General features: G+C 61.2%; 1 long non-coding RNA gene across 1 annotated transcript; it reads left to right on the top strand.

The window, feature by feature from the left end:
- Positions 1 to 3707: 3707 nt before the first annotated feature.
- On the top strand, positions 3708 to 10380 carry LOC110256500 (uncharacterized). The gene is made up of 3 exons (XR_002338092.2): positions 3708 to 4178; positions 4482 to 6429; positions 6664 to 10380. It is a non-coding gene; the product is annotated as an uncharacterized LOC110256500 (long non-coding RNA).
- The last annotated feature ends 1630 nt before the right edge of the window (positions 10381 to 12010 follow it).

The raw sequence follows: 12010 nt of genomic DNA, 5'->3' as shown, positions 1-12010 counted from the left end.
TCACCTTGGGGGCAGCAGGCACTGGGCTGGTCTTGGTTCTAGAAGCTCAAGGGCTCCTGGGAGGAGCACTGGGCCCCCTGCCCGCTTGCTGCCAGAACCCGAGACACGAGTAGAAACACATCAGGGCGTCTTGGAGCAGCACCCCGGTCCCCCGTCTTTACTGCTCGTGGCTTCCCGGTCCAGCTTAGGGACGGGCTCCTCCAGAGCAGCCAACCAAGGCCTAGGGGGCTGGGCTACCCCCAGCTCTGCCCCGCAGTTCACATGGGGTGAGACCCTGGCAGAGCTGACAGGGGCGTGACAGCATCATGGCCCAGGTGCCTCAGGGGCCCTGTTTGCTCTTAGGGGACACGGCTGTCCCTCTGTAAGGAAAACCTCCTTCTGAGCTGTCCCCGAGCTCAGGAGGTGGCGGGGCCATGGCCAGGGCCCACGGGCCAGGCACCACTGGAGATGCCCCAGAGAAGGACCGCAGGGAGCCAGCAGGGAGGTGCTGCAGCCGAGCCACTGCCAGCCGGGAGCCTTGGGCACAGCGCCTGCATCTCCACCAGTGCTGGGTCTGGCCAGCAGGCACCACAGCCCTGGGGGTGAGCAGGGGCAGGACCCCCGTGCAGGGCGGCACCAGGGCCAATGATGTCCCAGCTGTCACACACGATCACTCGACCTCACGCCCACTCGTGTTTCCAGCGCCCAGAGGAGGAAGCTGACCCAGGGCTCAGCTGCAGAAAGCAGAAGAGGGCCTGGGGCTCTGCCCCCAAACCTCACCCCGTCCGGTGGCCCCCGATTCCTACTTCCTCTGAGTGTGATGCTCACTCTCCATGGCCTTTTCTGAGCAGGTCAGGGACAGGACAGGGTGGTGGGCTGCTCTGTGACTGTGCTTGCACGCCTGTGCACACACGGGCGCAGACCTGGGCACAGGTGGGCACAGAATCCCGCGTTCCGACTTAGTCCTACTTGGTCACTGTGACGGGCTTGAAAGCAAATGTTTTGTCCTGGTGCCACACGGAGGAGGAAGCTGAGGTTTGAGTGCTTCAGTGACTCAGACGAAACCCAGCAAATCAGCTGGTGTTGGCTGGTGTGACTCGCGGTCAGGTGCCCGGGAGCCCAGGGACTGTGCTCTTGACCCTGGGGGCTGGGGGGACAGCTCCTGCCAGGAGGAGGGCGTCTCGTGTTGGTCTGCGTGACTGCGGTGGGGCAGGGGCCACGGGGGCCGAGATGAGCAGGGGGAGAGTGACCACGGGGAGAGGAGACCACAGGGAGAGGTGGCCATGGGGGCAAGTGACCACAGAGGGAGAGGTGAACTGGGGGAGAGGTGACTTCTGGAAAGAGTGGTCACAGGGGGAGAGTGACCACGAGAAGGGGTGACCTCAGGGGGAGAGGTGACCTCAGCGGGGAAGTGACCACAGAGGGAGAAGAGGCCACAGGGGGAGAATGACCAGGGGAAGACATGGCCTCAAGGAGAGGTGACCACAGGCAGAGGTGACCTCAAAGGGCGAGGTGACCTGAGAGGGAGAAGCAACCATGGAGAGAGGTGACCACAGGGGTAAAAGTCGCCACAGGAGAAGTGACCAGAGGGAAAGGTGACCACGGGGAGAGGTGACCATGGGGAGAGAGGTGACCTTGGGGGAGAGGCCCCTGTCCCTGAGAAGGACACCAGGGGAGCAGCACCCGCCCTGCCGAGCAGGAGAGCAGGCTGCCACTGGAAAAGGGCACGGGGGGGGGGCTGTGCTCAGGAGCCCCGTTTCCTCTGGACCTGGAGGCTGGCCTGGGGGCCCCTGCTGCTGTGCCAGGGGTGCCCCCTCGGCAGAGCACCTGCTCCGCCCCCAACACCGTGCCCATCATCAGGACACTGTGGTTCTGGGGCTCCGGGGGCTCTGGACAGCTCCAGCTGCTGACGGCCCCCGTGCCGGCTGCTGGCCAGGCGGGGCCTGCTGAGAGCAGGTGTCCCCATGACACGGGAGGGCGCCGTGTGCACCACGCTGCCCGCCTGTGCAAGTGTGCGAGGGTGCGCCTGTGTGTGTGGTGCATGTGGGCATGGGTCCCTGTGTCCGCAACCTCTGTTGTCACGGGGAACACACTGCAAGGTTGCAACAATGCAAAGCGTCCTGGAGGGGCTGGGGGTGGAGCTGCGGGTCTGTGTCACGCGTGACTCGAGGAAGCCTGGAGGAGGTGATGCTGAGGCCCGACCACCTCAGCTCCGGAACACGCCACGTGGGTTCTCCTTCCTGTGGAGTCCTGTGCAGCCAGGCAGAGGGAAATGGACCTTTACTGTAAACTGGGCTCCCCGGAGCCTTAGTTTATTGTCAAATATTATCACAAAGACCTGCCTCAAAGAAGGTCCTTGTGGTGGTGGGGGGGGATGCTCGGCTGATGCTGCAGGTGTGGGCAGAGCCTGCTCGGCCAGCCGGGGGCTCCTGCGGATGGCCCAGCGGGCGGGATTTCAGGCGGTGTGTGTGGGGGGGTGTCTCCCTGTCCCTTGGGCCGGCCTTGGCCTCAGGGCAGAGCTGAGTCCCAGGCTTCCTGGGCGTGAATTGGCTTTCTGCACACACTCCTCGAAGTTATTGCATAAATGAGGGTCCCTTTCAGGTGGCACTTCATCCTTGACGTTGACACGGAGAAACTAAGACGACCTTTTCTTTGCTTATTTTGGGAAAAACCTCAGAGCCAAAGGCAGAGACCCCAGCACACATGACGCTGAATTCCTTCAGACAAGGCCCTGCTGGGAGGTGAGGCTGTGGCCCCCTGAAGCTCTGCCTGGCGGAGGTGCCCCCCTGCCCCCGCCTTGGCCCCAGGGCAGCAAGGGCCCCGCCCTGCCTGGGAGGTCTGGCAGCTTCTGGGTTTCCAGGTCCAAGCTGGGCTCTGACGCGGGGCAGAAGCCTCTGTCTAACTCAGAGTGCCTCCCCGCCGTCTCCCCCGAGGCGTGACCCAGTATGGATGGATGGACTGCCAGGGAGGTGCCTCCCCCCTGGGCAGGGGTTCAGGCGACTCCTGCAGGTCCTTGAGCCCCTGAGAGGCTTCCCTCCTTGCTCTGACTGCACTCGGCTCATGACCTTGGGCTGAGGACGTCTGATTAGCTTGTCCAGGCAGGGCCCATTCGACCACCACACCCACCTTGAATGAGGACCAGCGTGGCTTTCAGGGGCTGTGACAAGCTCCTGGACTGGCTCTGTGCCTCCGAGAGCCCCTCCCAGCCTGCCTGGGGCTCTGAGGCTGGGCCTTCCCTTGTCACCACGTGTCTCTGAGTGTGAACCAGCCCCCGAACCAGGGAAGGGGGGTGGCTCGGGCCTGGAGCCCCCTCTCCGTGCCTTGGGGCATCCCCCAGGCCCAGGCGAGGTCAGGGTTGAGATGCAGGGGTGGGGGCTCTGCAGCCACACGATGTGGGGCCCAGCGTGGGGTGAACACCAGGCGCCCGTGTGTGAAAGGACAAAGACGGTCAAGGCGCCAGCACTGCTGCAGGTGCCAGCCCTTCCCAGCTGGGGCCTGTGCACCTGCGTGGGAGCACCTGGGAAGCCCAGGGGCCTGGGGTCGGGGTGCCCAGGCTGGAGGCGAGGGTGCTGGCTAGGAGCTTTGATGGGTCCCCTGATTCAAGGCAGTGGGGGGGAGACGGGGAGGCAGAAGGGGAGGGAGGAGAGGTCCTTTGTGGCTAAATGGAGGGTTTGGGAGGGGAGGACCTGACGGTGTTGTTTTTACTGGGCAGGATCGGATGGGAGGGACACAGGGATTTTAGGAAGAGGTGCTGTGGTCCAGGCATTCAATCGCCCTGCTGCAAGAAGTTACAGGCCAAGAATCTATTATTTGCAAATTTTGTTTGGTTGCTGGGAGTGTGCTTAATAACCTCGCGGATCCAGGTTGCCACCCATAGAATCCCCAGCTCATGGCTTTGCGGCACCTGGCCTCCTCCCCTGCTGCTCCCTGCCCGGACCCGGCCCTTCACGGCCATCTCCAACTGCGTGTAGCCCCTGCCTCCATCCTCTCTGATGTCCATGGGGGTCCCTCACTGGGATGCTTTGCAGCCTTTGCCTGAGTAGCTGCATGTGTCCTTCAAGACCAGCCCTACCCTTGCCCTTGTATCCACAGTACCTCTGCACACACCTACCTTGAGTGCCCAGTATGTCAACCTGGCATTCCTGGTCTCTCTGTTGTAGGTAGAACTCTCTTGGTCCAGAATCTCACTTCAAATGAATGTAAGTAAAAAAAGAAAAAAATGAAATTTATTAGCTTACATTAAATACATCACCCAGGAGCAGCTTCAGGCATGGCTGGATCCAGGAACTCAAATGATAGTCTCAAGGCTTTGCCTCTCTCTACATGTCTTGATTCTGCTTGTCTTTGATTGACTTCATTCTGGGAGTCAATTCTCTCCCCATGGCGGGGCGGGAGGTGGCCTTTGGCAATCTTACATTAGCAGCCCAGTCGGAAGAAACTGACATTCCAGCCACTCTACAGATAAGTCTCAGAGGGGTTCTTTTTCTGTTTGTTTGTTTTAGGGCTGCACTCATGGCACGTGGAAGTCCTCAGGCTAGGTGTCGAATCGGAGCTATAGCTGCCGGCCTACACCATAGCCAAAGCAACGTGGGATCCAAGCCGAGTCTTCGACCTCCACCACAGCTCATGGCAACACAGATCCTTAACCCACCGAGCAAGACCAGGGGTTGAACCCGCAACATCATGGATACTAGCTGGATTCTTAACCCACTGGGCCATAGCGGGAACTCCCAGAGGGGGTTCTTATGACATGGCTTAGGCCATGGAGCATCCCAGAACCAACCCCTGTGGCTGGCTGACAGGGTATGTGTCTTTCTAATGCCTGGGGTCAGCCTCAGAGAAAAGAGAGCTGTGTTGGCGTCTCAAATGGCCATGTCCCAGAATCTGGACAGAGGGGGGTTAGATCTTTGCGAGAATGTAAATGAGAAGGTCTGCCCCGCGGGTAACAGAACGGCCTGCTCCAGGAGTGGGCAGTGAGGCCGGCGGGAGCTGGCTTCCAGCAGGCTGTGTGTTTCCTGGGACTCCCCCATCAGCTGGGGCCAGCTACGTCCGAGGCCCCCGCTCCCTGAGGGACAAGAGGGGACGTCCTGCCTTACCGATGCTCCCGAGCCCCGAGCTCCCACCTGGGGCTCACACATGTTTCCCAGCGCGTGCTCCTTGTCCCCTCGCCAACTCCCTCCTTCCGGCTTCCCTCTATTTACCAAATGCAGACAACAGCTTCACACTCACTGTAGTCACTCCCCTTACACCTCCGCAGTGTCACAGGTCGTTGCAGAAAAGGCAGAAAGGCCAGCACTCCCGTGAGCTCCCTCCGGACATGCCCAAGCCCCGAGGCTCGCCTCCGTCTGAGCACGGCGTTGGCTTGTGTTGGCCGGTGGCAGCGCGAGCCAGGCCTCACGGGCCCTCCTGGGCCTTGTGCGGACCCTACTCATGCCCAGTCACTCCAGGTCGCCGGGGGCAGGCTGTGTGTCCCCCGGCAGCCGCCCTCTCGCAGGCCGCTTGCCGTCTTGTCCCCCTCGGTGAGCTCAGCTGCCGTCTCCCAGGGCGCGGGCTTGGGGTGCGGGAGGCGCCCTTCCCCTCGGCCCCGCATCCTCCAGGCTGGCTCCCCCAGGGCCCCCCAACCCTGCTGGACGCCCCCCTGTCGCACTCTCATGCGTTAAGCTCTGCGGGGAGGTTTGGGGGCCACCAGGGGTGCTCAGTACCTCTGCCATTTTCAACCTCGGCCACTGGATCCCCAGCTCCGGTAACGGTCTCGCTCAAACTGGAATCTAGCTTCTAAGCTGGCACCCAGCCGCCCTCATCTCCTGGGCCTCATGCCTCCCCCCCCCCATTTTTTTCTTTTTTTTAGGGCTGCACCTGCGGCATATGGAGGTTCCCAGGCTAGGGGTCCAATCGGAGCTACAGCCGCCGGCCTACACCACAGCCCCAGCAACGTGGGATCGGAGACGCGTCTGCAACCTACACCACAGCTCATGGCAACGCCGGATCCTTAACCCACTGAGCGAGGCCAGGGATCGAACCCTCAACCTCATGGATGCTAGTCGGGTTCTTAACCCACTGAGCCACGCCGGGAGCCCCTCATGCCCTTTGGGAATCCCCTCCGGCACTGGGACTGAGAGGGTCAGTGACATCCAGGACAAGGTCACACACAACACGGTGGCTTCCGTCGTCCTCTCTTGGGTCACTCACTCTTGGGGAAGCCAGCGGCTATGGCGTGAGGACACTCAGGCAGCCCTGCAGAGAGGTCCACCGGTGGGGGACAGAGACCTCCTGCCCACCGCCACGTACACAGACATTCTAGAAAACAGAACCTGCAGCCCCGGTCACACCTCTGGATGAGGCAGCCTTGGCTCAACTGGCTGCAGCCTCGCGGTGAATAAACCCTGAGTCAGAACCACCCAGCTGAGTACCTCCTGGTTCCCTGAGCCACCGAAGCTGAGGGGAGCGAAGGTTTGTGGGTTTAGATTGCTACGTAGATCACTCCTTTCCGCGTGTGTGTGTGTGTGTACGCGTGTGTGTGCCCATGCCCTGTCCTCCCCGGGCTTTCCTGCCCCAGTGGCTACAAGGTCAGTCCCTGCTCCTCCCCTCCCTCAGGTCCGGGGGGGGACACAGCCTCTCCTGGGCCACCCCCAGGACACTGCCCACCCCTGCCTTGCTTGCGAAGGCCTGTCTACCCTCTTGCAGATTGTGCCTCTAAGAAACACTCCTCAGACGACCCAGCTGGATGGGAACATCTATTTCCCGTCAGGCCCACACCTGGAACGACCCTCCCCTCCCGTGAAGTCACGGCCGCTGCTGTCGTCGGAAGGGACTTTCCCAGGTGGAGAAATCTGGAAGCAGCTTTCGCTTTTCTCCCTGGGGCATCCTCCCTCCGCAGCAGCGGGGACTGGTGGAACTTTTCCTCAAGCGAAATCAGATGCAAGTGGTCTTTGTTCTCTTCCTCCCCGGGGGTCAGGCTCCATAACTAATTACTCACAGGCGGCGGGTTAGAACACACTTCTGGGTTCAGTGGTCAGGCTCTCAGCCTCCCCTCTGTGTGGGAAGCTCGGTCTCCGGGGGCCCTGGAGCCACAGTCCCCTGGCAGAGGGTCTGAGGCTCCCGGGAGGCCCTGGCCCCGCGCCCGTCGTGGGGCGGGAGTCACCCGCCCGCAGCCTGGGAAATTCCCTGGGAGCCGGGATTTCCTCGCTGGGATATTGTTTTCCCTCCGCAGGAAGCCCAGGCAGCCACGTCTGTTCCTGGCAGCGATCCCGCCGCAGGCTCGGAGCCCCTGAACTTCCAGTCCGCACACCTGCTGGGTCCTGTGGGATCCGGGGCAGCACCAGCCAGGGTCCTGGCGCCCTGGGCCAGGCCCGGAGCCTGCCTTTGTTTAAAAGCTTGACGTTTTGGAGTTCCCGTTGTGGCTCAGCAGCTGAAGGACCCGACGTCGCATCCTGGGACAGGAGCTGAGGCAAGACTGGGCGGGGGAGGGGGGGGAGAGGCGAGTCCACAAGGGCCCAGAGCGGCCAAAGCAGGGCCCTGACAGGTCCCTTCCCCAAGACTGAAGGTGGCCGAGAAAATTCGTGTCTCCAAAGGGACAAACATGAATGTAAGCTAAGATCTGAGCCCCCGGAGGCTCAGCCGTTGACACTGGGGTGTGTTTCCTGGAAAAGAGCCTTTGCAACCGTGAGCCCCCTGCCCTGGGCCCCAGTCCTGGTGACACCCCCGGAGCAGGAGGGGCCGCCGTCGCCATGGGGACAGCTGCCTCCTGTCCCTGCCCCCCTTCACCCCAACACCAGCCCCTGAGGCCTTGCGTTTGGGAGGCGGTGCCCGAAACGGGACAGATGTGGCCCTGGAGGCAGCCGAGTCAACTGCCTGAGCACACGGTGGCCTGTGGCGAGCTCGCTGCTGGGGTTCGCTGTCTAAAGGGGGCCCCAGACCTCCACAGGGGCCTCTTTGGTCATCAGGATCTTGTCCCTGGGTGCCGCCTGGCCAGGTCTCCCCATGGGGACCCCTTGCTTGAGGACATGAGCCAGGTCTGAGGACTTGGGGTGAGTGGGACAGGCCAGCCCTGGGCTGCAGGGGACATGGGGGTCCAGGGGGAGCTGTGGTGGCATCACACGGCCTGCCAGGGGCTATGGTGGGAGATAATGGAGCTGGGTGTGGTGGAGCAGGCTCAGCAGGCCTCCTGGAGGAGGCGACATGGGTGACGCATCTGGAGGAACATGTAATACTTGTCAGGGGAGGAGGCTAGATGCCTCTCGGGCAGGAGAGGGTGTGTGAATGGGTGGGGGTCCCGGGCGTTGGTGGGGCCGGGAGCAGAGCTTAGGGAGCTGGGGGGGCAACAGAGGGGCTGCCCAGAGCCTGCTTCCCAGACCTCAGGGTGGGCATGAGGTGTGATGTCGCAGCCTCACGAAGAAAAGTAACTTCACCAGCTCATCGGGTAATTGGCTATTTTAAAACTGGCCTTGGGAGTTCCCATTGTGGCTCAGTGGAAATGAACCCAACTAGTATCCATGAGGACGCAGGTTCTCTCCCTGGCCTTGCTCAGTGGGTTAAGGATCTGGTGTTGCTGTGAGCTGTGGTGTAGGTTGCAGACGCAGCTCGGATCCCGCATGGCTGTGGCTGTGGTGTAGGCTGGTGGCTTCAGCTCCGATTCGACCCCTAGCCTGGGAACCTCCATATGTCGCGGGTGTGGCCCTAAAAAGACAAAAAGATAGAAAAGAAGGAAAGAAATCGTTCTGGAGGCTTCTGAGACCTTGGGGCTCCTCGTTACCTCAGCACGCCCTCACCTGTGGTGACTGATGAGGGCCGCGTGCCCCACCGACCGTTGTTCTAGAAGCAGAAACGCACCCCGTCCCTCGCCCTCTGCCACCCAGCACAGACAGTCACCGGGCAGAAATGCAGGGCTCTCTCTGCCCTGCCCGCCCAGTCACCTGCGCCCACACCTGGCTGGGCCCCTGTGGGTCTCGGCCCCACTGGCCTTTAGAAGGACGAGGACAGGGTGCTGGGTGCCCCGGCCACCTCCCCTTCTTGCACACTCAGGGACCCCGCCTTGGCCCCTCCTTTTCCGGCTCAGACACTGTCCCCAAGCTGGTGTGACAGGCCCATGAAGACGGGCCATGCAGCCCCGGCCCCAGCGCTTTGTCCAGGCCAATCTCTCCACCCAACGCTCACACCTCTCTCCCCGCCCACCCTGTGGCGGGGCTGGGGTGCTGCTCTAAAAGGGGTACCTCTCATGGTTGTGTGAGTGATGGGCTCCCTCATTTGGGGAGGCCCAGGAAACGGACAGAACAATGCAAATCAACTACGATGGAAAAAATAAAAACCTAAATAAAACAAAACAAAACAAAACAAAGGGAGGCCCAGGATGGGATGAGAGGGCGCAGGGCTGCCCTCTAGTTAGCGCCACCCTCATCTGCTACCCGCAGGCCCTTAGGCTCCAGATGCACCTGCCGTGCGTCCCTCGCAGACCCGGCTTTTCTCAAAGAACCTGGAGATCAAAGGCTTTGTCCTCTGGCGGAGGTGCCTTGTTGTCCAGTCCCCGCATCCAGGCAGCTCGCAGGTGCTGCTTCTGGGTGAAGCTCTGGAAGCCAAAGGTCCCCACAGGTAGGCTCAGGCCCCCAGGGTCGGGGGTGGGCCTCGGACAGGGGCTGCTTGGGCCCTGGGCCCTCCGGAGTTGGCACAAAATTTACAGGCGCGAGACACTCTGATGTAATCAGCTACAACCTCACTCCTCCACCCTGGATGCCCCCCCGCCCGGGCACATCTGCCCGCAGGAGGCTCAGGCATGTGGGGAAGAGGGTTGGGACCTGCCCAGCTCGGTGCAGTGGGGTGTCTGTACTGGGGGTCCTCACCCGCCTCTTGCGACCCCTAAGTCACTGCCATCCGGAGCGCAGCGGCTGGCAGGAAACTCCTACCCCTGCTGCCCAGCCCCAGTGGCCCTGACCCCCAGGCTGCAGGGTCAGAGGTCAGGTCTGGACGCCCCCAGCACGTCCGCGGACTGGAGAAACGGGGCTTGGGAACCAAGCCAGAATTCATCGGCGGAAGAGTCCTCCAGAGGTGACGGCTCGTGTAAAAGCAGCGCAGAGCACTTCGGCAGAGCCTTTCCCACATTCCGTGTCCTGAAGGTGCCCTTGACAACATCAGGAAAGAAAGCTTTCCGTCAATAATTAGACAGAAATTCTGATTAACCACACGCGAGGAAAGGCTGAATCGTCTTACTCTCTTTATAGGAAGTATTACAACATCGTTGTCACATGCAGAGACCTCAAAGGAGCCCGTTGAAAATGTAGAAAATAAGGGAATTATGCAGATGTGTTGATTAATTAATGAAAGCTGATGTCACAGGTTTGGATTCGGTTCTCTGTGTGGCGTTTAAAATGTGTCTTTCCTGCGATTTCTTTTCTCGTTCTCAACAGTCGCTTCTGAGCCTGCATCCTCTGGATATAATTTGGTGTTGTTTTTGTCAAAGGGGTGCCTCCAAACGTGTAAGCTTCAGGCCAGAAAACCTGCACCTGCCACTGCCAGGCCCGGGGTGGTAGAGTGGAGTCAGGGAAGCTTCTGGAAGGATGAAGGTGGCATGAGAGAGGAGGGTGCCAGAGGGCCTCCGGAAGCTGAGCCAGCTGGAGACAATGGGGGGGTCTCCCAGACTTGGGGGGCCCTCCTGTGCTTTCCCCAGGCATCCCTGGGGGTCTTGAGGGCCAGGAAGGGACGCCTGCCCCTGAGATGCGCTTTGTCATCTCCAACGAACAAGAGCAAATCTTGCATCGCTAGCGGGATCTCGGCAAAGATTTAAAAATAAACAGAGTATTTTATTAGTGAACATAAATTTGAAATCGGGGAAAATGCATATTATGAAATATTTTCAGGCATATGCTTTCTTTTTCCTTTTTATTTATTTATTTTTTTCTTTTTATATAGACTTTATTTGCATTTAAAAAAAAATTTTTTAAGGCTGCAGATGCAGCATATGGAGGTTCCCAGGCTAGGGGTCACATTGGAGCTGCAGCTGCCGGCCTACACCACAGCCACAGCCACATCCGATCTGAGCTGCATCTGCGACCTGCACCACAGTACACGGCAACTCACAGGGCGGGGATGCAAGTGGGAGGGTGACACGGGCAGTCCTCAGGGGCCCTCCTGGTCCCAGGGGTGCTGAGCAGCCAAGGATCCCTGATGCAGTGAGGAAATGGCGGTGCTGGTGCATACCGGGGCTCCTGCCCTGATGGCAGCTGCAGGGGTCCTGCGCCTCCCCAGGGCCTGCCGGTCACCTCACAGCCAAGGGGACAGAGCCTGCAGGGGTTGGCAATGGGTCTGGAGACTTCCACTGGGGTAGGGGCTCTATCACTGTGACCATTTCATCCGCCAGCGCTGGTCCCCCCTTCCTGGGCAGGCCCGCCCCCATCCTGCGCCAGAAGGAAGGGAGGGGGAGACGGGGATGGGGAGGGTGGGGCGCGTCTCGGCCTGCACTTGGCACCTCCCTGCTGCGTGGCGCTGGGACCGGGAGCTGGGCTGGAGGATGGAGCTGGGCTGGAGGATGAAGCCGGGCGAGGGTCCCCCTGCCACGCCCCCTGAAAAGGTGACACAGTGGGTTCGTCCTTGACCTGAACAGCCAAGTCTTGGGGACACACCGAGCCCCTCCATCCGGCTGGGCGACGCGCCCTCGGTGGCTTGCTTTCCGGGTTCCCCTTTCCAGCACGTCTCAGGGAAGGGCCTGCCAGGCTGGGGAAGCTGGCCTGGCCTGAGTCAGTGCCCCCTGTCCCTCACCCAGAGGTGAGAGGAGGGTTGCCAGCACCCCCCCATTTCCGCCCCTCGCCCACCCGTGGAGGGGCTTTCTCAGGTGCAGAGCCTGAGCCCAGACCTCAGGGCCGCCTTCCAGGACCTGAGGCATCTCGGAGGGCCTCCTCCTCCTCCTCCTCCAAGCACAGGATCTCCGCTGCCCCGCTGCCCCGCCCGCTGCGGGGACCACATGCTGTCCCATTGCTGCTTGATGGGCCAGGTCCAGCCAGAGTGAAATGAGGGTGGAGGGCCGGGGAAGTGGGTTTGGGTCGGT

Source organism: Sus scrofa, chromosome 13 (assembly GCF_054392235.1).
Source record: "Sus scrofa isolate SSC_HxYL_T2T_F1_AM1 chromosome 13, Sscrofa_HxYL_maternal_Yorkshire_Landrace_v2.0, whole genome shotgun sequence".
Classification (NCBI taxonomy): domain Eukaryota; kingdom Metazoa; phylum Chordata; class Mammalia; order Artiodactyla; family Suidae; genus Sus; species Sus scrofa.
The sequence above is the reverse complement of the archived record's forward strand: the minus strand, read 5'-3'. Positions and strand labels throughout refer to the sequence as shown.